Below are 25,957 nucleotides of genomic sequence, written 5' to 3'. Positions count from 1 at the left end.
TGGGAGGTTGTATCAGACCCCTAGACATGTAAGTAACATGTAGAATAACTGCCCGAAGGCGTGACCACGACAACCAGGATAAAAGTCAATGATGTTTATTATGACAAACTCCGTAACACAGCAGCAGTAAAAGAAAACATAAAAGTCAACAGAGGATAAATACAATTCCTGGGTACTACAGGGTGGCAAGGGCCACAGGCACTGGTAGTGTGAGACAGTTCTTATAATCTTCTAGTTGGAAAGTCCTTACCAGGCCTGACTGTAGCAATGGAGAGAACCCAGGATCGTACCAGCTGATGTTCCAGGAAAGGCTGGGCTGCTGAAGGTAAAACGGCTGCTGTGGATACTGGCTGGAACCAGACTGTTGTTGGTACGGAGTGGATACTGGCTGGAACCAGTTAAATAATAAACGAACTTGAGAGCGGTGAAATAATAATGAAGTTTGGAGTTTGAGAGCGGTGAAATAATAATACCGGTGGAGAGTGGTAAACTGCAGAAAGGACACCGGCCCTTTAAGAGAAGCTGTACACTGCTGGAAGCTGGGCTGGAAGCAGGTGATTGTTGTAGCTGGAAACAGGTGAGTCCAGAATGGATCGGAGAGTCAGGCTACACCGCAGATGGAATGCTGGTGCGGGTCTCTATAGCAGAAGTCTGGAGACAGGAGCTGGAACCTGGAAGACAACCACAGGAGAGAGACAAACTGGAACTAGGTTAGACAACCAAAGCACTGACGCCTTCCTTGCTCAGGCACAGCTTACTTATACCTGCAGCAAGGAAGGGGTTGGCTAGGCAATTATGCAAATCAACAATACAGACAGCAGATTGGTGGAAATGCTCAGATGACAAAATCCAAGATGGCTGCGCCCATGCAGACACTTGGAGGGAAGTTTGGTTTGTAATCCATGTGAGAATTGAAACAGTAATGGCGACGCCGGCCACAGGAGACAGGAGACGCCAGACTGACAAGCGCACATTTAACCACGCGGGCACAGCGGAGGCCGCGGCTGATGAAATCATCACTCTGACATTCTGCATGTGGAAACTCAGGAACAGCGGGATCCGGTCCTGGAACGCTGAGCCAGCCTTAGGAGGCATCTGAAGGGTAAGTAATGGCGTCCAGATACCCGGATCGTGACAATTCCTTGTGTGTGCGGTGTGTCGGTACGGCTGTGTCGACATGTTTGATGAGGATAATGATGTGGAGGCGGAGCAGATGCCTTTAGAAGGGATGTCACCCCCTGCGGGGCAGACACCTGAGTGGTTGAACTTATGGAAAGAAATGAGTGCACGTATAGACTCCTTACATAAGAAATTTGACGACATGCCAAATGTGGGACAGCCGACTTCTCAGCTCGTGCCTGTCCAGGCGTCGCACAGGTCATCAGGGGCTCTAAAACGCCCGCTACCTCAGACCGCAGACCCAGATGTCGACACTGATACTGACACCAGTGTCGACGACGATGAGTCTAACCTGATGCCCACTAAGGCCATTCACTGCATGATTGAGGCAATGAAAGAGGTGTTACACATTTCTGATATAAATACAGGTACCACTAAAAAGGGTATTATGTTTGGGGAGAAAAAACTACCCGTAGTTTTTCCCCCATCAGATGAATTAAATGAAGTGTGTGAAGAAGCGTGGGCTTTCCCTGATAAAAAATTGGTAATTCCTAAGAAGGTACTAATGGCGTTCCCTTTCCTGCCAGAGGATAGGTCACGTTGGGAAACACCTCCTAGGGTGGATAAAGCGCTCACACGTTTGTCTAAAAAGGTGGCACTACCGTCTCCGGATACGGACTGCCCTCAAGGAACCTGCTGATAGAAAGCAGGAGGCGATCCTGAAGTCTGTATATACACACTCAGGCATTATACTTAGGCCAGCTATTGCGTCAGCTTGGATGTGCAGTGCTGCCGCTGCGTGGTCAGATAAACTGTCAGAAAATATTGACACATTAGACAGAGACACGATCCTGTTAACCATAGACCATATAAAAGACTCAGTCTTATATATGAGAGATGCACAGAGGGAAATCTGCCGACTGGCATCTAAAGTAAGTGCATTGTCCATTTCTGCTAGGAGAGGATTATGGACTCGCCAGTGGACAGGAGATGCAGATTCTAAAAGGCACATGGAAGTGTTGCCATATAAGGGTGAGGAATTATTTGGGGATGGTCTCTCGGACCTAGTTTCCACAGCAACGTCTGGGAAGTCAGCATTTTTACCCCATGTCCCCTCACAGCCTAAGAAGGCGCCGTTTTATCAGGTTCAGTCCTTTGGGACCCAGAAAAACAGGCGTGGAAAAGGCGGGTCTTTTCTGTCCAGAGGCAGAGGTAGGGGAAAAAGGCTGCAACAAACAGCAGGTTCCCAGGAGCAAAAGCCCTCCCCCGCTTCTTCTTCCAAGTCCGCCGCATGACGGTGGGGCTCCACAGGCGGAGCCAGGTACGGTGGGGGGCCGCCTCAAGAATTTCAGCGATCAGTGGGCTCGCTCACAGGTGGATCCCTGGATCCTTCAAATAGTATCTCAGGGGTACAAACTGGAATTCGAGGCGTCTCCACCCCACCGGTTCCTAAAATCTGCCTTGCCGATTGCTCCCTCAGACAGGGAGGCGGTGCTAGCGGCAATTCACAAGCTGTATTCCCAGCAGGTGATAATCAAGGTACCCCTACTTCAACAAGGCCGGGGTTACTATTCCACACTATTTGTGGTACCGAAACCGGACGGTTCGATGAGACCCATTTTAAATTTGAAATCCTTGAACACATACATAAAAAAATTCAAGTTCAAGATGGAATCGCTCAGGGCGGTTATTGCAAGCCTGGACGAGGGGGATTACATGGTATCCCTGGACATCAAGGATGCTTACTTGCATGTCCCCATTTACCATCCTCACCAGGAGTACCTCAGATTTGTGGTACAGGATTGCCATTACCAATTCCAGACGCTGCCGTTTGGACTGTCCACGGCACCGAGGGTATTTACCAAGGTTATGGCGGAAATGATGATACTCCTTCGGAAAAAGGGAGTTTTAATTATCCCGTACTTGGACGATCTCCTAATAAAAGCGAGGTCCAAGGAACAGTTGTTGGTGGGAGTAGCACTATCTCAGGAGGTGCTGCACCAGCACGGCTGGATTCTGAATATCCCAAAGTCACAGCTGGTTCCGACGACACGGCTACTGTTCCTGGGTATGATTCTGGATACAGTCCAGAAGAAAGTGTTTCTCCCGGAGGAGAAAGCCAGGGAGTTGTCATCTCTAGTCAGAGACCTCCTGAAACCAAAACAGGTATCAGTGCATCGCTGCACGCGGGTCCTGGGAAAGATGGTGGCTTCTTACGAAGCAATTCCCTTCGGCAGGTTCCATGCCAGAATCTTTCAGTGGGACCTGTTGGACCAGTGGTCCGGATCGCATCTTCAGATGCATCGCTTAATAACCCTGTCTCCAAGAACCAGGGTGTCTCTACTGTGGTGGCTGCAGAGTGCCCATCTTCTAGAGGGCCGCAGGTTCGGCACACAGGACTGGGTCCTGGTGACCACGGATGCCAGCCTTCGAGGCTGGGGGGCAGTCACACAGGGAAGAAACTTCCAAGGACTATGGTCGAGTCAGGAGACTTCCCTTCACATAAATATTCTGGAACTAAGGGCCATCTACAATGCCCTAAGTCAAGCAAAATCCCTGCTCCTACACCAGCCGGTGCTGATCCAGTCAGACAACATCACGGCAGTCGCCCATGTAAATCGACAGGGCGGCACAAGAAGCAGGATGGCGATGGCAGAAGCCACAAGAATTCTCCGATGGGCGGAGAATCATGTACTAGCACTGTCAGCAGTGTTCATTCCGGGAGTGGACAACTGGGAAGCAGACTTCCTCAGCAGACACGACCTCCACCCGGGAGAGTGGGGACTTCACCCAGAAGTCTTCCAGATGCTGGTAAACCGTTGGGAAAAACCACAGGTGGACATGATGGCGTCCCGTCTCAACAAAAAGTTAAAAAGATATTGCGCCAGGTCAAGGGACCCTCAGGCGATAGCTGTGGACGCTCTAGTGACACCGTGGGTATACCAGTCGGTTTATGTGTTCCCTCCTCTGCCTCTCATACCAAAGGTATTGAGAATAATAAGAAAGCGAGGAGTAAACACAATTCTCGTGGTTCCGGATTGGCCAAGACATGGTACCCGGAACTTCAAGAGATGCTCTCAGAGGACCCGTGGCCTCTACCGCTCAGACAGGACCTGCTACAGCAGGGGCCCTGTCTGTTCCAAGACTTACCGCGGCTGCGTTTGACGGCATGGCGGTTGAACACCGGATCCTAAAGGAAAAGGGTATTCCGGAAGAAGTAATTCCTACGCTTATTAAGGCCAGGAAAGATGTTACGGCAAAGCATTATCACCGCATATGGCGAAAATATTAGAGATGAGCGCCGGAAATTTTTCGGGTTTTGTGTTTTGGTTTTGGGTTCGGTTCCGCGGCCGTGTTTTGGGTTCGACCACGTTTTGGCAAAACCTAACCGAATTTTTTTTGTCGGATTCGGGTGTGTTTTGGATTCGGGTGTTTTTTTCCAAAAAACCTAAAAAACAGCTTAAATCATAGAATTTGGGGGTCATTTTGATCCCAAAGTATTATTAACCTCAAAAACCATCATTTCCACTCATTTTCAGTCTATTCTGAATACCTCACACCTCACAATATTATTTTTAGTCCTAAAATTTGCACCGAGGTCGCTGGATGACTAAGCTAAGCGACCCTAGTGGCCGACACAAACACCTGGCCCATCTAGGAGTGGCACTGCAGTGTCACGCAGGATGTCCCTTCCAAAAAACCCTCCCCAAACAGCACATGACGCAAAGAAAAAAAGAGGCGCAATGAGGTAGCTGTGTGAGTAAAATAAGCGACCGTAGTGGCCGACACAAACACCGGGCCCATCTAGGAGTGGCACTGCAGTGTCACGCAGGATGTCCCTTCCAAAAAACCCTCCCCAAACAGCACATGACGCAAGGAAAAAAAGAGGTGCAATGAGGTAGCTGTGTGAGTAAGATAAGCGACCCTAGTGGCCGACACAAACACCGGGCCCATCTAGGAGTGGCACTGCAGTGTCACGCAGGATGTCCCTTCCAAAAAACCCTCCCCAAACAGCACATGACGCAAAGAAAAAAAGAGGCGCAATGAGGTAGCTGTGTGAGTAAGATAAGCGACCCTAGTGGCCGACACAAACACCGGGCCCATCTAGGAGTGGCACTGCAGTGTCACGCAGGATGTCCCTTCCAAAAAACCCTCCCCAAACAGCACATGACGCAAAGAAAAAAAGAGGCGCAATGAGGTAGCTGTGTGAGTAAGATAAGCGACCCTAGTGGCCGACACAAACACCGGGCCCATCTAGGAGTGGCACTGCAGTGTCACGCAGGATGTCCCTTCCTAAAAACCCTCCCCAAACAGCACATGACGCAAAGAAAAAAAGAGGCGCAATGAGGTAGCTGTGTGAGTAAGATAAGCGACCCTAGTGGCCGACACAAACACCGGGCCCATCTAGGAGTGGCACTGCAGTGTCACGCAGGATGGCCCCAAACAGCACATGACGCAAAGAAAAATTAAAGAAAAAAGAGGTGCAAGATGGAATTGTCCTTGGGCCCTCCCACCCACCCTTATGTTGTATAAACAGGACATGCACACTTTAACCAACCCATCATTTCAGTGACAGGGTCTGCCACACGACTGTGACTGATATGACGGGTTGGTTTGGACCCCCACCAAAAAAGAAGCAATTAATCTCTCCTTGCACAAACTGGCTCTACAGAGGCAAGATGTCCACCTCATCATCATCCTCCGATATATCACCGTGTACATCCCCCTCCTCACAGATTATCAATTCGTCCCCACTGGAATCCACCATCTCAGCTCCCTGTGTACTTTGTGGAGGCAATTGCTGCTGGTCAATGTCTCCGCGGAGGAATTGATTATAATTCATTTTAATGAACATCATCTTCTCCACATTTTCTGGATGTAACCTCGTACGCCGATTGCTGACAAGGTGAGCGGCGGCACTAAACACTCTTTCGGAGTACACACTTGTGGGAGGGCAACTTAGGTAGAATAAAGCCAGTTTGTGCAAGGGCCTCCAAATTGCCTCTTTTTCCTGCCAGTATAAGTACGGACTGTGTGACGTGCCTACTTGGATGCGGTCACTCATATAATCCTCCACCATTCTTTCAATGTTGAGAGAATCATATGCAGTGACAGTAGACGACATGTCCGTAATCGTTGTCAGGTCCTTCAGTCCGAACCAGATGTCAGCATCAGCAGTCGCTCCAGACTGCCCTGCATCACCGCCAGCGGGTGGGCTCGGAATTCTGAGCCTTTTCCTCGCACCCCCAGTTGCGGGAGAATGTGAAGGAGGAGATGTTGACAGGTCGCGTTCCGCTTGACTTGACAATTTTGTCACCAGCAGGTCTTTCAACCCCAGCAGACTTGTGTCTGCCGGAAAGAGAGATCCAAGGTAGGCTTTAAATCTAGGATCGAGCACGGTGGCCAAAATGTAGTGCTCTGATTTCAACAGATTGACCACCCGTGAATCCTTGTTAAGCGAATTAAGGGCTCCATCCACAAGTCCCACATGCCTAGCGGAATCGCTCCGTGTTAGCTCCTCCTTCAATGTCTCCAGCTTCTTCTGCAAAAGCCTGATGAGGGGAATGACCTGACTCAGGCTGGCAGTGTCTGAACTGACTTCACGTGTGGCAAGTTCAAAGGGCATCAGAACCTTGCACAACGTTGAAATCATTCTCCACTGCGCTTGAGACAGGTGCATTCCACCTCCTATATCGTGCTCAATTGTATAGGCTTGAATGGCCTTTTGCTGCTCCTCCAACCTCTGAAGCATATAGAGGGTTGAATTCCACCTCGTTACCACTTCTTGCTTCAGATGATGGCAGGGCAGGTTCAGTAGTTTTTGGTGGTGCTCCAGTCTTCTGTACGTGGTGCCTGTACGCCGAAAGTGTCCCGCAATTCTTCTGGCCACCGACCGCATCTCTTGCACGCCCCTGTCGTTTTTTAAAAAATTCTGCACCACCAAATTCAAGGTATGTGCAAAACATGGGACGTGCTGGAATTTGCCCATATTTAATGCACACACAATATTGCTGGCGTTGTCCGATGCCACAAATCCACAGGAGAGTCCAATTGGGGTAAGCCATTCCGCGATGATCTTCCTCAGTTGCCGTAAGAGGTTTTCAGCTGTGTGCGTATTCTGGAAACCGGTGATACAAAGCGTAGCCTGCCTAGGAAAGAGTTGGCGTTTGCGAGATGCTGCTACTGGTGCCGCCACTGCTGTTCTTGCGGCGGGAGTCCATACATCTACCCAGTGGGCTGTCACAGTCATATAGTCCTGACCCTGCCCTGCTCCACTTGTCCACATGTCCGTGGTTAAGTGGACATTGGGTACAGCTGCATTTTTTAGGACACTGGTGACTCTTTTTCTGAGGTCTGTGTACATTTTCGGTATCGCCTGCCTAGAGAAATGGAACCTAGATTGTATTTGGTACCGGGGACACAGTACCTCCAACAAGTCTCTAGTTGGCTCTGCAGTAATGATGGATACCGGAACCACGTTTCTCACCACCCAGGATGCCAAGGCCTCAGTTATCCGCTTTGCAGTAGGATGACTGCTGTGATATTTCATCTTCCTCGCAAAGGACTGTTGGACAGTCAATTGCTTGGTGGAAGTAGTAAAAGTGGTCTTACGACTTCCCCTCTGGGATGACCATCGACTCCCAGCAGCAACAACAGCAGCGCCAGCAGCAGTAGGCGTTACACGCAAGGATGCATTGGAGGAATCCCAGGCAGGAGAGGAATCGTCAGAATTGCCAGTGACATGGCCTGCAGGACTATTGGCATTCCTGGGGAAGGAGGAAATTGACACTGAGGGAGTTGGTGGGGTGGTTTGCGTGAGCTTGGTTACAAGAGGAAGGGATTTACTGGTCAGTGGACTGCTTCCGCTGTCGCCCAAAGTTTTTGAACTTGTCACTGACTTATTATGAATGCGCTGCAGGTGACGTATAAGGGAGGATGTTCCGAGGTGGTTAACGTCCTTACCCCTACTTATTACAGCTTGACAAAGGCAACACACGGCTTGACACCTGTTGTCCGCATTTCTGTTGAAATACTTCCACACCGAAGAGCTGATTTTTTTGGTATTTTCACCAGGCATGTCAACGGCCATATTCCTCCCACGGACAACAGGTGTCTCCCCGGGTGCCTGACTTAAACAAACCACCTCACCATCAGAATCCTCCTGGTCAATTTCCTTCCCAGCGCCAGCAACACCCATATCCTCCTCATCCTGGTGTACTTCAACACTGACATCTTCAATCTGACTATCAGGAACTGGACTGCGGGTGCTCCTTCCAGCACTTGCAGGGGGCGTGCAAATGGTGGAAGGCGCATGCTCTTCACGTCCAGTGTTGGGAAGGTCAGGCATCGCAACCGACACAATTGGACTCTCCTTGTGGATTTGGGATTTCGAAGAACGCACAGTTCTTTGCGGTGCTACTGCTTTTGCCAGCTTGAGTCTTTTCATTTTTCTAGCGAGAGGCTGAGTGCTTCCATCCTCATGTGAAGCTGAACCACTAGCCATGAACATAGGCCAGGGCCTCAGCCGTTCCTTGCCACTCCGTGTGGTAAATGGCATATTGGCAAGTTTACGCTTCTCCTCCGACAATTTTATTTTAGGTTTTGGAGTCCTTTTTTTACTGATATTTGGTGTTTTGGATTTGACATGCTCTGTACTATGACATTGGGCATCGGCCTTGGCAGACGACGTTGCTGGCATTTCATCGTCTCGGCCATGACTAGTGGCAGCAGCTTCAGCACGAGGTGGAAGTGGATCTTGATCTTTCCCTAATTTTGGAACCTCAACATTTTTGTTCTCCATATTTTAATAGGCACAACTAAAAGGCACCTCAGGTAAACAATGGAGATGGATGGATACTAGTATACAATTATGGATGGACTGCCGAGTGCCGACACAGAGGTAGCTACAGCCGTGGACTACCGTACTGTGTCTGCTGCTAATATAGACTGGATGATAATGAGATGTAGTATGTATAAAGAAGAAAGAAAAAAAAACCACGGGTAGGTGGTATACAATTATGGATGGACTGCCGAGTGCCGACACAGAGGTAGCTACAGCCGTGGACTACCGTACTGTGTCTGCTGCTAATATAGACTGGTTGATAATGAGATGTAGTATGTATAAAAGAAAAAAAAACCACGGGTAGGTGGTATACAATTATGGATGGACTGCCGAGTGCCGACACAGAGGTAGCTACAGCCGTGGACTACCGTACTGTGTCTGCTGCTAATATAGACTGGTTGATAATGAGATGTAGTATGTATAAAGAAGAAAGAAAAAAAAACCACGGGTAGGTGGTATACAATTATGGATGGACTGCCGAGTGCCGACACAGAGGTAGCTACAGCCGTGGACTACCGTACTGTGTCTGCTGCTAATATAGACTGGTTGATAATGAGATGTAGTATGTATAAAGAAGAAAGAAAAAAAAAACACGGGTAGGTGGTATACAATTATGGATGGACTGCCGAGTGCCGACACAGAGGTAGCTACAGCCGTGGACTACCGTACTGTGTCTGCTGCTAATATAGACTGGTTGATAATGAGATGTAGTATGTATAAAGAAGAAAGAAAAAAAAAACCACGGGTAGGTGGTATACAATTATGGATGGACTGCCGAGTGCCGACACAGAGGTAGCTACAGCCGTGGACTACCGTACTGTGTCTGCTGCTAATATAGACTGGATGATAATGAGATGTAGTATGTATAAAGAAGAAAGAAAAAAAACCACGGGTAGGTGGTATACAATTATGGATGGACTGCCGAGTGCCGACGCAGAGGTAGCTACAGCCGTGGACTACCGTACTGTGTCTGCTGCTAATATAGACTGGATGATAATGAGATGTAGTATGTATAAAGAAGAAAGAAAAAAAAACCACGGGTAGGTGGTATACAATTATGGATGGACTGCCGAGTGCCGACACAGAGGTAGCTACAGCCGTGGACTACCGTACTGTGTCTGCTGCTAATATAGACTGGTTGATAATGAGATGTAGTATGTATAAAGAAGAAAGAAAAAAAAACACGGGTAGGTGGTATACAATTATGGATGGACTGCCGAGTGCCGACACAGAGGTAGCTACAGCCGTGGACTACTGTACTGTGTCTGCTGCTAATATAGACTGGATGATAATGAGATGTAGTATGTATAAAGAAGAAAGAAAAAAAAAACACGGGTAGGTGGTGGTATACAATTATGGATGGACTGCCGAGTGCCGACACAGAGATAGCTACAGCCGTGGACTACCGTACTGTACTGTGTCTGCTGCTAATATAGACTGGATGATAATGAGATGTAGTATGTATAAAGAAGAAAGAAAACAAAAACCACGGGTAGGTGGTGGTATACAATTATGGATGGACGGCCGAGTGCCGACACAGAGATAGCTACAGCCGTGGACTACCGTACTGTACTGTGTCTGCTGCTAATATAGACTGGATGATAATGAGATGTAGTATGTATATATATCACTACTGCAGCCGGACAGGTATATATTATATAATGACGGACCTGCTGGACACTGTCTGTCAGCAGAATGAGTTTTTTATAGAATAAAAAAACACCACACAAGTCACACGACGAGTGTTTAACTTTTTCAGGCAGACAATCACAATATACTGGTGGTCAGTGTGGTCAGGTCACTGGTCAGTCACACTGGCAGTGGCACTCTGGCAGCAAAAGTGTGCACTGTTTAATATGTACTCCTGGCTCCTGCTATAACCTATAACTGCTCCCCAGTCTCCCCCACAATTAAGCTGTGTGAGCACAGTCAGATATTATACATAGATGATGCAGCACACTGGGCTGAGCACAGATATGGTATGTGACTGAGTCACTGTGTATCGTTTTTTTCAGGCAGAGAACGGATTATATCAAATAATAATAAAACTGCACTGGTGGTCTCACTGGTCAGTCACTAGTATAACTAACTAACTACTATCAGCAAAATTCTGCACTCTCTGAGTACTCCTCCTAAGCTCCAGTAAATGAAGTGTCTCACTCTCACTCTCACTCTCCTATCTATTTCTAAACGGAGAGGACGCCAGCCACGTCCTCTCCCTATCAATCTCAATGCACGTGTGAAAATGGCGGCGACGCGCGGCTCCTTATATAGAATCCGAGTCTCGCGATAGAATCCGAGCCTCGCGAGAATCCGACAGCGTGATGATGACAATCGGGCGCACTCGGGTTAACCGAGCAAGGCGGGAAGATCTGAGTCACTCGGACCCGTGTAAAAAAACATGAAGTTCGGGCGGGTTCGGATTCAGAGGAACCGAACCCGCTCATCTCTAGAAAATATGTTGCATGGTGCGAGGCCAAAAAGGCCCCAACAGAGGAATTTCAACTAGGTCGATTTCTGCATTTCCTGCAAGCAGGAGTGAATATGGGCCTAAAACTAGGCTCCATTAAAGTACAGATCTCGGCTCTGTCGATTTTCTTTCAAAAGGAACTAGCTTCAGTACCTGAAGTTCAGACATTTGTGAAAGGAGTGCTGCATATTCAGCCCCCGTTTGTGCCTCCTGTGGCACCTTGGGATCTCAACGTGATGTTGAGTTTCTTAAAATCACATTGGTTTGAGCCACTAAAAACCGTGGATCTGAAATATCTCACGTGGAAAGTGGTCATGTTATTGGCCTTGGCTTCAGCCAGGCGAGTGTCAGAATTGGCGGCTTTATCATGTAAAAGCCCTTATCTGATTTTCCATATGGATAGGGCAGAATTGAGGACTCGTCCCCAATTTCTCCCTAAGGTGGTGTCAGCGTTTCACCTGAACCAGCCTATTGTGGTGCCGGCGGCTACTAGTGAATTGGAGGACTCCAAGTTGCTAGACGTTGTCAGGGCCCTGAAAATATATGTTTCCAGGACGGCTGGAGTCAGAAAATCTGACTCGCTGTTTATCCTGTATGCACCCAACAAGCTGGGTGCTCCTGCTTCTAAGCAGTCTATTGCTCGCTGGATTTGTAGTACAATTCAGCTTGCACATTCTGTGGCAGGCCTACCACAGCCAAAATCTGTAAATGCCCATTCCACAAGGAAGGTGGGCTCATCTTGGGCGGCTGCCCGAGGGGTCTCGGCTTTACAACTTTGCCGAGCAGCTACTTGGTCAGGGGCAAACACGTTTGCAAAATTCTACAAATTTGATACCCTGGCTGAGGAGGACCTGGAGTTCTCTCATTCGGTGCTACAGAGTCATCCGCACTCTCCCGCCCATTTGGGAGCTTTGGTATAATCCCCATGGTCCTTACGGAGTTCCCAGCATCCACTAGGACGTCAGAGAAAATAAGAATTTACTCACCGGTAATTCTATTTCTCGTAGTCCGTAGTGGATGCTGGGCGCCCATCCCAAGTGCGGATTGTCTGCAATACTTGTAAATAGTTATTGTTAACTAAAGGGTTATTGTTGAGCCATCTGTTGAGAGGCTCAGTTGTTTTCATACTGTCAAACTGGATATAGTATCACGAGTTGTACGGTGTGATTGGTGTGGCTGGTAAGAGTCTTACCCGGGATTCTAGATCCTTCCTTATTATGTCAGCTCGTCCGGGCACAGTGTCCTAACTGAGGCTTGGAGGAGGGTCATAGTGGGAGGAGCCAGTGCACACCAGGTAGTCATAAATCTTTCTAGAGTGCCCAGCCTCCTTCGGAGCCCGCTATTCCCCCATGGTCCTTACGGAGTTCCCAGCATCCACTACGGACTACGAGAAATAGAATTACCGGTGAGTAAATTCTTATTTTATTAATGTGTTATAAAATTATAATTCCTCTTTTTGTATCCTGAACAAACATAAATACATAAACAATATATAGAAGTTAAAATATTAGCATCAACGGTCTCTCCATTGCAATATTAGGGTAAATCCATATTATGGAGACCAGATGTAGGTATAGGTCAGGGGTGGGGAACCTTTTTTCTACCAAGGACCATTTGAATATTTATAAAATCCTTCGGGGCTATACAAAAATTATCAACTTAAAAATTACCCTGCCCCCAGTAGATATGCCCCCAGTAGATATAACCCCATCAGTTGTTATACCCCATTAGATATGCCCCCAGTCAGTTGTTATGCCCCATTAGATAAGCCTCCTAGTAGCGCTGCTTACACACATACATTAAAAGAAAAAGAAAAACCACAATACTCACCAGCCTCGCTCCTGCTTCCGGACAGTTGCCCTCTGCCTGGCCGCCCGCTCCTCAGAATGATGGGAGAGATGTCATGACATCTCTCCCATAGCACCGCACAGCTGCACACGCACGCTGCCAGAGCCGGAAGCCGGAACTCAGGGGTGAGCTCCTGCCTCCGGCTGCTGCTGAGGGGAAGAAGCCGGGCACCCGCTAGTAACAAAATCTCAGCTGGCACCCGGCATCTCCCTCGGTTAGGTGAGCCTGGCCAGGCTTGATCAAGTGGCTCTATGGGCCTTATACGGCCCGCGGGCCTGAGGTTCCCCACCCCTGGTATAGGTGATCAAGACCCAAAATGGGTCAGTATGATGGAGACTCACGGGCATGCTTTAGAGCACAGGTTCTCAAACTCGGTCCTCAGGACCCCACACAGTGCATGTTTTGCAGGTCTCCTCACAGAATCGCAAGTGAAATAATTAGCTCCACCTGTGGACCTTTTAAAATGTGTCAGTGAGTATTTATTACACCTGTGCTCCTGCTGGGTTACCTGAAAAACATGCACTGTGTGGGGTCCTGAGGACCGAGTTTGAGAACCCCTGCTTTAGAGAATTATTCAAATTTCATTAATTATGAATTAGGGTTAAATAACCCCTATTCGTATATCTATCTACACAAGAATTTACACTTAGTTTATGTGACCACTTGTCATAAAAGTTCATCACTAGCCACCAAAAATTTTTATGAAGATATAGAAAAATTCAAAGTACACATTGGCCCTCATTCCGAGTTGTTCGCTCGCAAGCTGCTTTTAGCAGCTTTGCACACGCTAAGCCGCCGCCTACTGAGAGTGAATCTTAGCTTATCAAAATTGCGAACGAAAGATTCGCAATATTGCGAAAAGACTTCTCTGTGCAGTTTCTGAGTAGCTCGAGACTTACTCTTCCAGTGCGATCAGTTCAGTGCTTGTCGTTCCTGGTTTGACGTCACAAACACACCCAGCGTTCGCCCAGACACTCCCCCGTTTCTCCAGCCACTCCCGCGTTTTTCCCAGAAACTGTAGCGTTTTTTCACACACACCCATAAAACGGCCAGTTTCCGCCCAGAAACCCCCACTTCCTGTCAATCACATTCCGATCACCAGAACGAAGAAAAAACCTTGTAATGCCGTGAGTAAAATACCTAACTTAATAGCAAATTTACTTGGCGCAGTCGCACTGCGGACATTGCGCATGCGCATTAGCGACTAATCGCTCCGTTGCGAGAAAAAAATAACGAGCGAACAACTCGGAATGACCCCCATTGTACAGAAAAGACAGTGAATCTGCTGTCAGTGTTAGGCACAGAGTATATTGAAAACTCCAGAATCTACTAAACTGGGTCTTCCTAGGAGGGCCCCCATCCAAATACTGACCGAGCCCAACACTGCTTAGCTTCCAAGATAGGATGGATTCGGGTGTATACAGTGTGGTATGATAGTAGAAATACGATCACCCTTTCTACTCTGGGATCACTGATGAGAGTTCACATAATATAAAGATATGAAGTAAAATTAGAAACAGAAAAGGTTTGAATTAAATAGATGGATCTGCTGCCAACGTTAGGCAAAGGTAAGTATATGGTATATTCCCAGGTCTTCCTATAGAAAAGAATGAGATTATTAGATTATGTTGAATGGTGGACAAATATCACTACAAATTGATAATCAAAATATTAGGTGGCAGTTCTGAAAAATATATGTTACACTGCATAGAAAAGGACATGCTGCTATGAAGAATGTTGCCTGACAATAGATGCAACAGGTGGCCATAAAGAAATAACAAATATGATGGCAGCTCAAATTACAATATCAATTTCAATGTATAAGGTGAAACTTATTCTGAACCAATCATCCAGGTGATGTTGGTAATAGTGCTGCAAATCTATGTGTAGTATTATAGGCCCTACACACTGGCCGATTTTCAGAAAGATATGAACGATCTCGTTCATCGCTGGTCTCCCGTCGGCTGTGCATGCAGGCCAATATGGACGATCTCGTCCATATTTGCCTGCACTTCAATGCAGCCACGTGACGGGGGGAGTGAAGAAACTTCACTCCCCCGTCACTGCCCCCCCGCCGCCGGGTCGCTCGTCGGCCGTATCCGCCGTCGGGCAGCTCGGCGGCGGGTCGGCCAGTGAGTAGGGCCCCTTAGACTGAAAAGGGATGCAGCTGTGAATATTGGGGGTAATTCCAAGTTGATAGCAGCAGGAATTCTGTTAGCAACTGGGCAAAACCATGTGCACTGCAGGGGAGGCAGATATAACATGTGCAGAGAGAGTTAGATTTGGGTGTGGTGTGTTCAATCTGCAATCTAATTTGCAGTGTAAAAATAAAGCAGCCAGTATTTACCCTGCACAGAAATTAAATAACCCACCCAAATCTAACTCTCTCTGCAAATGTTATATCTGCCACACCTGCAGTGCACATGGTTTTGCCCAACTGCTAAAAAATTTCCTGCTGCGATCAACTTGGAATTACCCCCATTGTGACGGAGAATGTAACAAATAACTGGGAAAAGGTAACAAATAAAGTAGCAGCTACACATGCAATATCAATTTAAATGTATCAATTGCACAGTTTAAGCGTGCATTAACTTTCATCACTGATAATAGACGAGTTCATGACTTAGCTTTGTATTGGCCACAATGGTAAAATCGTAGTATTGTCAAGAAAACTAACATGTACCCAAAAAATGGAGAATACAGCACAATAGATTAGCTAATGCTGTATCTTGTATATCCCTGTGCAAACAATCCAAACATATTGCTGTTGATAGTATGATTGCTAATTCATGCATGGGCAGTTTGACAATACCGTCTAACTTGTACACACAGTGTGCAGAGAGAATGCAGCGGTTACATAACAAGAATTGTCAGTATAATATGCCGCTAACAGTAAGCGGCTATGATAGCATTACCCGTGGTTTGATTTGAGACAGCGTGGTTGACAGAAGATGCGTTTCGCCCTCGCCGAGGGCTTGATCACTTCTATTTTTTCAAGATCAGTGCGGTATCCCATAAACCCCTTGCAGTGCAGCATGGTTTTTGCCCATTAGAGAACAATTTTGCTGCTGCAATCAGGTCTGAATTAGGCCCTTGTTATCCACAGCTTGGGGGCATCTGTTTTGCAGGTTTCAGACATCTAGACTCTTGATATCACTGCCATCCATGGACAGATCCATGTGGGAATCCCCTCTTGGTGCCTCTGCCCTGACACGTGGGTGCCTCTGCCCTGATGGTGGGTGCCTTTGCCCCTACCTCTGTGTAAATTGCTCCAGGCATTCCAGAGTTATGCCCGAAAACTATGGATATTTACATGACACCCCATTCACACCCCCACCCCTAGGGGTGCTAGGGGTGTCTTACCACCACAGTATTTGTTTCCATATTGTAAGGCATATGTATACCAAGTTTGGTGTAAATTGCTCCAGGCACATGTGTTCGCACACTTGCAAAGCAACAATTCACTCCCCTATAGGTGGCGAGTATCTGATCGCAGCGCTGCAAAAAATTGCTAGCGAGCGATCAGGTCTGAATTAGGCCCTTAGTGCACTGATTTTCCAAGCTGCAGGCTTACAAAATCCACCCCTTTGTAAATATAGCTACGCCCCATGCAGCTCTTGCCTCTACCCATGCATAAGTTTTCTCACTAAAGGGGTATACATACGGTGCGATTTGAACTACCAATATGGACTATATAGTCCAGGTCTGGCCAACCTGTGGCCCTCCTGCTGATGTGAAACTACACATCCCACCATTTCCTGCCAGAGTTTTAGCATTCCCTAATAGCAAAACTGTGGCAGGGCATGCTGGGACTTGCAGTTTCCCAACAGTTGGAGAGCCACAGGTTGGCCAGGCCTGATATAGTCCATATCGGTAGAAAACATATTGCATTATGTGTATACAGCTTGCGATGCCGATGCGTGCTCCGGCGGGGTCAGGATCGCAAAAAAAAGTAGACTGTGCAGGCAGGTCAACTATGACTGGAAAGTGTATAATCTAGTACATTGTATAGTCACAATTGACCATAGCAAAAATTGCACTGAGGTCACCCAAATCAACATATCACCTTCTGTATGTGATATCCACGTGGATGTCCCAGCACAGCCTAAAGCATTTATTTTATTACTGGGTACACCCTAGACGATATGCGTCCAATCTGGCGCAGCGTCAGCTACATCCTCCATTGGCCCTACATGCAGGGCTGACGGAAGACATCGCTAGCAAGGGCAATGCTGTCGGTCCTGGCATCAGCAAATGTATATGCGTTTACCAACGCCGGCTCCCCTCTGGGTCCCGTCGTTGCAGATGTCGCTGGGTACACACATTGTCTAGTGCACAGGTTCTCAAACTCGGTCCTCAGGACCAGTGCCAGATTAAGGTCCACATGGGCCTGGAGCTGAAATTTCTGAAGGGCCTATTTTGTGCTGCCGCAGGGGGTGTGACTAGTGATGTGGGGGACATGACCAGTGCTGTGGGGATGTGGTCTGAAAAGGGGGTGTGGTCTGAGTTATGGACTGTGGCTAGTACCTTTCTACAGTCACCTCAATTGCCTTAAATCGACAGTGTAATGTGAGTCTATAAAAGTAAATGCCGATTGTTAACGTGACTGAAAATGAAATATGTCAGATACAGTAATATGAGTACAACATATGTATGTTTATAACATTTTACAATTAAATGCAAACAGTAATAACAAATCTATGACATCATACTGCATTAAACAAATAAAATAAAACTTGGTCATAAAAGTGGTAAAAAATAGATCTTTTAATCTCAAAAAATGTCAGCCATCTTAAGCAATGAATATAGGGTCCTGGTATGTTTAATGGCATACAAAGTGCTTAACCTGCATTTACAGTATTCTAGGGTTGAGCCATTCACCCGAAAAAGATCACCGCAGTTTCCTGAAGTACTGTAAATTGCAGTACTAAGGACAGCAGCTTTAAATCATCGGCAGCTGTAAGTGCTGGCCATACAGGGTAACAAAATAGAAAGCAGCGTGAACATACGGGTTCACTACGGCTGGCCGGCGGTCGGGCTCCCGGCGACCAGCATCCCGGCGCCGGGAGCCCGACCGCCGGCTTACCGACAGCTTGGCGAGCGCAAATGAGCCCCTTGCGGGCTCGCTGCGCTCGCCACGCTACGGGCACGGTGGCGCGCTACGCGCGCCACACTATTTTATTCTCCCTCTATGGGGGTCGTGGACCCCCACGAGGGAAAATAAGTGTCGGTATGCCGGCTGTCGGGCTCCCGGCGCCGGTATACTGAGCGCCGGGAGCCCGACCGCCGGCAAACAGAAGACCACCCTGAACATACCAGTCAAGTGTTCTTTCTATTCTATGGAGTCCCTTTTGTGGCAGGTAGGAAAACCCCTTCTTACCATTGTTCCTGAAATACTGTATTGGCGTTGCGGCGATCATGTGTAGCTGGACTGCAGACTATGTGGACTGGGCATTGCAGCAATTCTATGTAGTTGGCGCGCTATATGCGCACTTACTTGTTTCAAACAAACTACGTAAGTGTCTGGTGGCAGCAGCAGCTTAAGGTGAGGTGGTTGCAGAAAGGAGGACAGCCTAGTCCTCAGTGTTCAGGCCACTGGTAAGTCTGGGCTGCGCCCCCCTTTCCCTGTAGATAGTGGTTACCTTGCATAGACAATTACATTGTGATGTTTTTAAGTGAGGGTATTAAATGAAGGTGCCAGCATCTGATGCACTTATTCTGTGATTCCAGGGTGTATTCTCTTTAAATGCAACATTGCGGTCAGCACTGTCTCAAGGGGATCTGGTCTTTAGGTCGACAGTAAGTAGGTTGACCACTATTGGTCGACAGTAAGTAGGTCAACATGGTTTCTAGGTCGACAGGGACTCTAGGTCGACATGACAAAAGGTCACCATGAGTTTTTCAGATTTTTTTTCTTTATTTTTTTAAACTTTTTCATACTTTACGATCCACGTGGCCTACAATTGGGAACGGTAACCACAGCGGTAGCGGAGTGATGCACCTTGCCCGAAACATGGCGAGCGAAGGGAGCCATGCGAGGGGACATTGGTGCACTAATTGGGGTTCCCGGTCACTGTACAGAGAAAATGACACAAAAAAAGTAAAAAAACTCATGTCGACCTAGTACACGTCGACCTAGAGTCCCTGTTGACCTGGATACCATGTCGACCAATAGTGGTCGACCTAGACACAGTCGACCTAAATCTAATCTACCTAACATACCACACCCGTCTCAAAACTCAAAAGTAAATATTGCTGCCTGTACTACACTAACTCACCCAACACAGAGCATCAGTGACCACTACATAATACAGAGAGCATCTATGACGCCATATAGTACAGAGAGAATCAGTGACGACATATACCGAAAGCGTCAGTGACGCCATATAATACAGAGAGCACCAGTGACTACCATGCCAAATGTGGGACAGCCGACTTCTCAGCTCGTGCCTGTCCAGGCGTCGCACAGGTCATCAGGGGCTCTAAAACGCCCGCTACCTCAGACCGCAGACCCAGATGTCGACACTGATACTGACACCAGTGTCGACGACGATGAGTCTAACCTGATGCCCACTAAGGCCATTCACTGCATGATTGAGGCAATGAAAGAGGTGTTACACATTTCTGATATAAATACAGGTACCACTAAAAAGGGTATTATGTTTGGGGAGAAAAAACTACCCGTAGTTTTTCCCCCATCAGATGAATTAAATGAAGTGTGTGAAGAAGCGTGGGCTTTCCCTGATAAAAAATTGGTAATTCCTAAGAAGGTACTAATGGCGTTCCCTTTCCTGCCAGAGGATAGGTCACGTTGGGAAACACCTCCTAGGGTGGATAAAGCGCTCACACGTTTGTCTAAAAAGGTGGCACTACCGTCTCCGGATACGGACTGCCCTCAAGGAACCTGCTGATAGAAAGCAGGAGGCGATCCTGAAGTCTGTATATACACACTCAGGCATTATACTTAGGCCAGCTATTGCGTCAGCTTGGATGTGCAGTGCTGCCGCTGCGTGGTCAGATAAACTGTCAGAAAATATTGACACATTAGACAGAGACACGATCCTGTTAACCATAGACCATATAAAAGACTCAGTCTTATATATGAGAGATGCACAGAGGGAAATCTGCCGACTGGCATCTAAAGTAAGTGCATTGTCCATTTCTGCTAGGAGAGGATTATGGACTCGCCAGTGGACAGGAGATGCAGATTCTAAAAGGCACATGGAAGTGTTGCCATATAAGGGTGAGGAATTATTTGGGGATGGTCTCTCGGACCTAGTTTCCACAGCAACGTCTGGGAAGTCAGCATTTTTACCCCATGTCCCCTCACAGCCTAAGAAGGCGCCGTTTTATCAGGTTCAGTCCTTTGGGACCCAGAAAAACAGGCGTGGAAAAGGCGGGTCTTTTCTGTCCAGAGGCAGAGGTAGGGGAAAAAGGCTGCAACAAACAGCAGGTTCCCAGGAGCAAAAGCCCTCCCCCGCTTCTTCTTCCAAGTCCGCCGCATGACGGTGGGGCTCCACAGGCGGAGCCAGGTACGGTGGGGGGCCGCCTCAAGAATTTCAGCGATCAGTGGGCTCGCTCACAGGTGGATCCCTGGATCCTTCAAATAGTATCTCAGGGGTACAAACTGGAATTCGAGGCGTCTCCACCCCACCGGTTCCTAAAATCTGCCTTGCCGATTGCTCCCTCAGACAGGGAGGCGGTGCTAGCGGCAATTCACAAGCTGTATTCCCAGCAGGTGATAATCAAGGTACCCCTACTTCAACAAGGCCGGGGTTACTATTCCACACTATTTGTGGTACCGAAACCGGACGGTTCGATGAGACCCATTTTAAATTTGAAATCCTTGAACACATACATAAAAAAATTCAAGTTCAAGATGGAATCGCTCAGGGCGGTTATTGCAAGCCTGGACGAGGGGGATTACATGGTATCCCTGGACATCAAGGATGCTTACTTGCATGTCCCCATTTACCATCCTCACCAGGAGTACCTCAGATTTGTGGTACAGGATTGCCATTACCAATTCCAGACGCTGCCGTTTGGACTGTCCACGGCACCGAGGGTATTTACCAAGGTTATGGCGGAAATGATGATACTCCTTCGGAAAAAGGGAGTTTTAATTATCCCGTACTTGGACGATCTCCTAATAAAAGCGAGGTCCAAGGAACAGTTGTTGGTGGGAGTAGCACTATCTCAGGAGGTGCTGCACCAGCACGGCTGGATTCTGAATATCCCAAAGTCACAGCTGGTTCCGACGACACGGCTACTGTTCCTGGGTATGATTCTGGATACAGTCCAGAAGAAAGTGTTTCTCCCGGAGGAGAAAGCCAGGGAGTTGTCATCTCTAGTCAGAGACCTCCTGAAACCAAAACAGGTATCAGTGCATCGCTGCACGCGGGTCCTGGGAAAGATGGTGGCTTCTTACGAAGCAATTCCCTTCGGCAGGTTCCATGCCAGAATCTTTCAGTGGGACCTGTTGGACCAGTGGTCCGGATCGCATCTTCAGATGCATCGCTTAATAACCCTGTCTCCAAGAACCAGGGTGTCTCTACTGTGGTGGCTGCAGAGTGCCCATCTTCTAGAGGGCCGCAGGTTCGGCACACAGGACTGGGTCCTGGTGACCACGGATGCCAGCCTTCGAGGCTGGGGGGCAGTCACACAGGGAAGAAACTTCCAAGGACTATGGTCGAGTCAGGAGACTTCCCTTCACATAAATATTCTGGAACTAAGGGCCATCTACAATGCCCTAAGTCAAGCAAAATCCCTGCTCCTACACCAGCCGGTGCTGATCCAGTCAGACAACATCACGGCAGTCGCCCATGTAAATCGACAGGGCGGCACAAGAAGCAGGATGGCGATGGCAGAAGCCACAAGAATTCTCCGATGGGCGGAGAATCATGTACTAGCACTGTCAGCAGTGTTCATTCCGGGAGTGGACAACTGGGAAGCAGACTTCCTCAGCAGACACGACCTCCACCCGGGAGAGTGGGGACTTCACCCAGAAGTCTTCCAGATGCTGGTAAACCGTTGGGAAAAACCACAGGTGGACATGATGGCGTCCCGTCTCAACAAAAAGTTAAAAAGATATTGCGCCAGGTCAAGGGACCCTCAGGCGATAGCTGTGGACGCTCTAGTGACACCGTGGGTATACCAGTCGGTTTATGTGTTCCCTCCTCTGCCTCTCATACCAAAGGTATTGAGAATAATAAGAAAGCGAGGAGTAAACACAATTCTCGTGGTTCCGGATTGGCCAAGACATGGTACCCGGAACTTCAAGAGATGCTCTCAGAGGACCCGTGGCCTCTACCGCTCAGACAGGACCTGCTACAGCAGGGGCCCTGTCTGTTCCAAGACTTACCGCGGCTGCGTTTGACGGCATGGCGGTTGAACACCGGATCCTAAAGGAAAAGGGTATTCCGGAAGAAGTAATTCCTACGCTTATTAAGGCCAGGAAAGATGTTACGGCAAAGCATTATCACCGCATATGGCGAAAATATTAGAGATGAGCGCCGGAAATTTTTCGGGTTTTGTGTTTTGGTTTTGGGTTCGGTTCCGCGGCCGTGTTTTGGGTTCGACCACGTTTTGGCAAAACCTAACCGAATTTTTTTTGTCGGATTCGGGTGTGTTTTGGATTCGGGTGTTTTTTTCCAAAAAACCTAAAAAACAGCTTAAATCATAGAATTTGGGGGTCATTTTGATCCCAAAGTATTATTAACCTCAAAAACCATCATTTCCACTCATTTTCAGTCTATTCTGAATACCTCACACCTCACAATATTATTTTTAGTCCTAAAATTTGCACCGAGGTCGCTGGATGACTAAGCTAAGCGACCCTAGTGGCCGACACAAACACCTGGCCCATCTAGGAGTGGCACTGCAGTGTCACGCAGGATGTCCCTTCCAAAAAAACCTCCCCAAACAGCACATGACGCAAAGAAAAAAAGAGGCGCAATGAGGTAGCTGTGTGAGTAAGATAAGCGACCCTAGTGGCCGACACAAACACCGGGCCCATCTAGGAGTGGCACTGCAGTGTCACGCAGGATGTCCCTTCCAAAAAACCCTCCCCAAACAGCACATGACGCAAAGAAAAAAAGAGGCGCAATGAGGTAGCTGTGTGAGTAAAATAAGCGACCGTAGTGGCCGACACAAACACCGGGCCCATCTAGGAGTGGCACTGCAGTGTCACGCAGGATGTCCCTTCCAAAAAACCCTCCCCAAACAGCACATGACGCAAGGAAAAAAAGAGGTGCAATGAGGTAGCTGTGTGAGTAAGATAAGCGACCCTAGTGGCCGACACAAACACCGGGCCCATCTAGGAGTGGCACTGCAGTGTCACGCAGGATGTCCCTTCCAAAAAACCCTCCCCAAACAGCACATGACGCAAAGAAAAAAAGAGGCGCAATGAGGTAGCTGTGTGAGTAAGATAAGCGACCCTAGTGGCCGACACAAACACCGGGCCCATCTAGGAGTGGCACTGCAGTGTCACGCAGGATGTCCCTTCCAAAAAACCCTCCCCAAACAGCACATGACGCAAAGAAAAAAAGAGGCGCAATGAGGTAGCTGTGTGAGTAAGATAAGCGACCCTAGTGGCCGACACAAACACCGGGCCCATCTAGGAGTGGCACTGCAGTGTCACGCAGGATGTCCCTTCCTAAAAACCCTCCCCAAACAGCACATGACGCAAAGAAAAAAAGAGGCGCAATGAGGTAGCTGTGTGAGTAAGATAAGCGACCCTAGTGGCCGACACAAACACCGGGCCCATCTAGGAGTGGCACTGCAGTGTCACGCAGGATGGCCCCAAACAGCACATGACGCAAAGAAAAATTAAAGAAAAAAGAGGTGCAAGATGGAATTGTCCTTGGGCCCTCCCACCCACCCTTATGTTGTATAAACAGGACATGCACACTTTAACCAACCCATCATTTCAGTGACAGGGTCTGCCACACGACTGTGACTGATATGACGGGTTGGTTTGGACCCCCACCAAAAAAGAAGCAATTAATCTCTCCTTGCACAAACTGGCTCTACAGAGGCAAGATGTCCACCTCATCATCATCCTCCGATATATCACCGTGTACATCCCCCTCCTCACAGATTATCAATTCGTCCCCACTGGAATCCACCATCTCAGCTCCCTGTGTACTTTGTGGAGGCAATTGCTGCTGGTCAATGTCTCCGCGGAGGAATTGATTATAATTCATTTTAATGAACATCATCTTCTCCACATTTTCTGGATGTAACCTCGTACGCCGATTGCTGACAAGGTGAGCGGCGGCACTAAACACTCTTTCGGAGTACACACTTGTGGGAGGGCAACTTAGGTAGAATAAAGCCAGTTTGTGCAAGGGCCTCCAAATTGCCTCTTTTTCCTGCCAGTATAAGTACGGACTGTGTGACGTGCCTACTTGGATGCGGTCACTCATATAATCCTCCACCATTCTTTCAATGTTGAGAGAATCATATGCAGTGACAGTAGACGACATGTCCGTAATCGTTGTCAGGTCCTTCAGTCCGGACCAGATGTCAGCATCAGCAGTCGCTCCAGACTGCCCTGCATCACCGCCAGCGGGTGGGCTCGGAATTCTGAGCCTTTTCCTCGCACCCCCAGTTGCGGGAGAATGTGAAGGAGGAGATGTTGACAGGTCGCGTTCCGCTTGACTTGACAATTTTGTCACCAGCAGGTCTTTCAACCCCAGCAGACTTGTGTCTGCCGGAAAGAGAGATCCAAGGTAGGCTTTAAATCTAGGATCGAGCACGGTGGCCAAAATGTAGTGCTCTGATTTCAACAGATTGACCACCCGTGAATCCTTGTTAAGCGAATTAAGGGCTCCATCCACAAGTCCCACATGCCTAGCGGAATCGCTCCGTGTTAGCTCCTCCTTCAATGTCTCCAGCTTCTTCTGCAAAAGCCTGATGAGGGGAATGACCTGACTCAGGCTGGCAGTGTCTGAACTGACTTCACGTGTGGCAAGTTCAAAGGGCATCAGAACCTTGCACAACGTTGAAATCATTCTCCACTGCGCTTGAGACAGGTGCATTCCACCTCCTATATCGTGCTCAATTGTATAGGCTTGAATGGCCTTTTGCTGCTCCTCCAACCTCTGAAGCATATAGAGGGTTGAATTCCACCTCGTTACCACTTCTTGCTTCAGATGATGGCAGGGCAGGTTCAGTAGTTTTTGGTGGTGCTCCAGTCTTCTGTACGTGGTGCCTGTACGCCGAAAGTGTCCCGCAATTCTTCTGGCCACCGACAGCATCTCTTGCACGCCCCTGTCGTTTTTTAAAAAATTCTGCACCACCAAATTCAAGGTATGTGCAAAACATGGGACGTGCTGGAATTTGCCCATATTTAATGCACACACAATATTGCTGGCGTTGTCCGATGCCACAAATCCACAGGAGAGTCCAATTGGGGTAAGCCATTCCGCGATGATCTTCCTCAGTTGCCGTAAGAGGTTTTCAGCTGTGTGCGTATTCTGGAAACCGGTGATACAAAGCGTAGCCTGCCTAGGAAAGAGTTGGCGTTTGCGAGATGCTGCTACTGGTGCCGCCACTGCTGTTCTTGCGGCGGGAGTCCATACATCTACCCAGTGGGCTGTCACAGTCATATAGTCCTGACCCTGCCCTGCTCCACTTGTCCACATGTCCGTGGTTAAGTGGACATTGGGTACAGC

The 25,957-nt window shown here is 48.2% G+C and overlaps 1 pseudogene; it reads right to left on the bottom strand.

Moving 5' to 3' along the window:
- Window positions 1–14,603: 14,603 nt before the first annotated feature.
- Window positions 14,604–14,722, bottom strand: LOC134935463 (5S ribosomal RNA; annotated as a pseudogene).
- Between the last annotated feature and the right edge of the window lie 11,235 nt (window positions 14,723–25,957).

The sequence above is a fragment of the Pseudophryne corroboree genome, chromosome 1 (genome assembly GCF_028390025.1).
Source record: "Pseudophryne corroboree isolate aPseCor3 chromosome 1, aPseCor3.hap2, whole genome shotgun sequence".
Lineage (NCBI taxonomy): Eukaryota > Metazoa > Chordata > Amphibia > Anura > Myobatrachidae > Pseudophryne > Pseudophryne corroboree.
The sequence above is the reverse complement of the archived record's forward strand: the minus strand, read 5'-3'. Positions and strand labels throughout refer to the sequence as shown.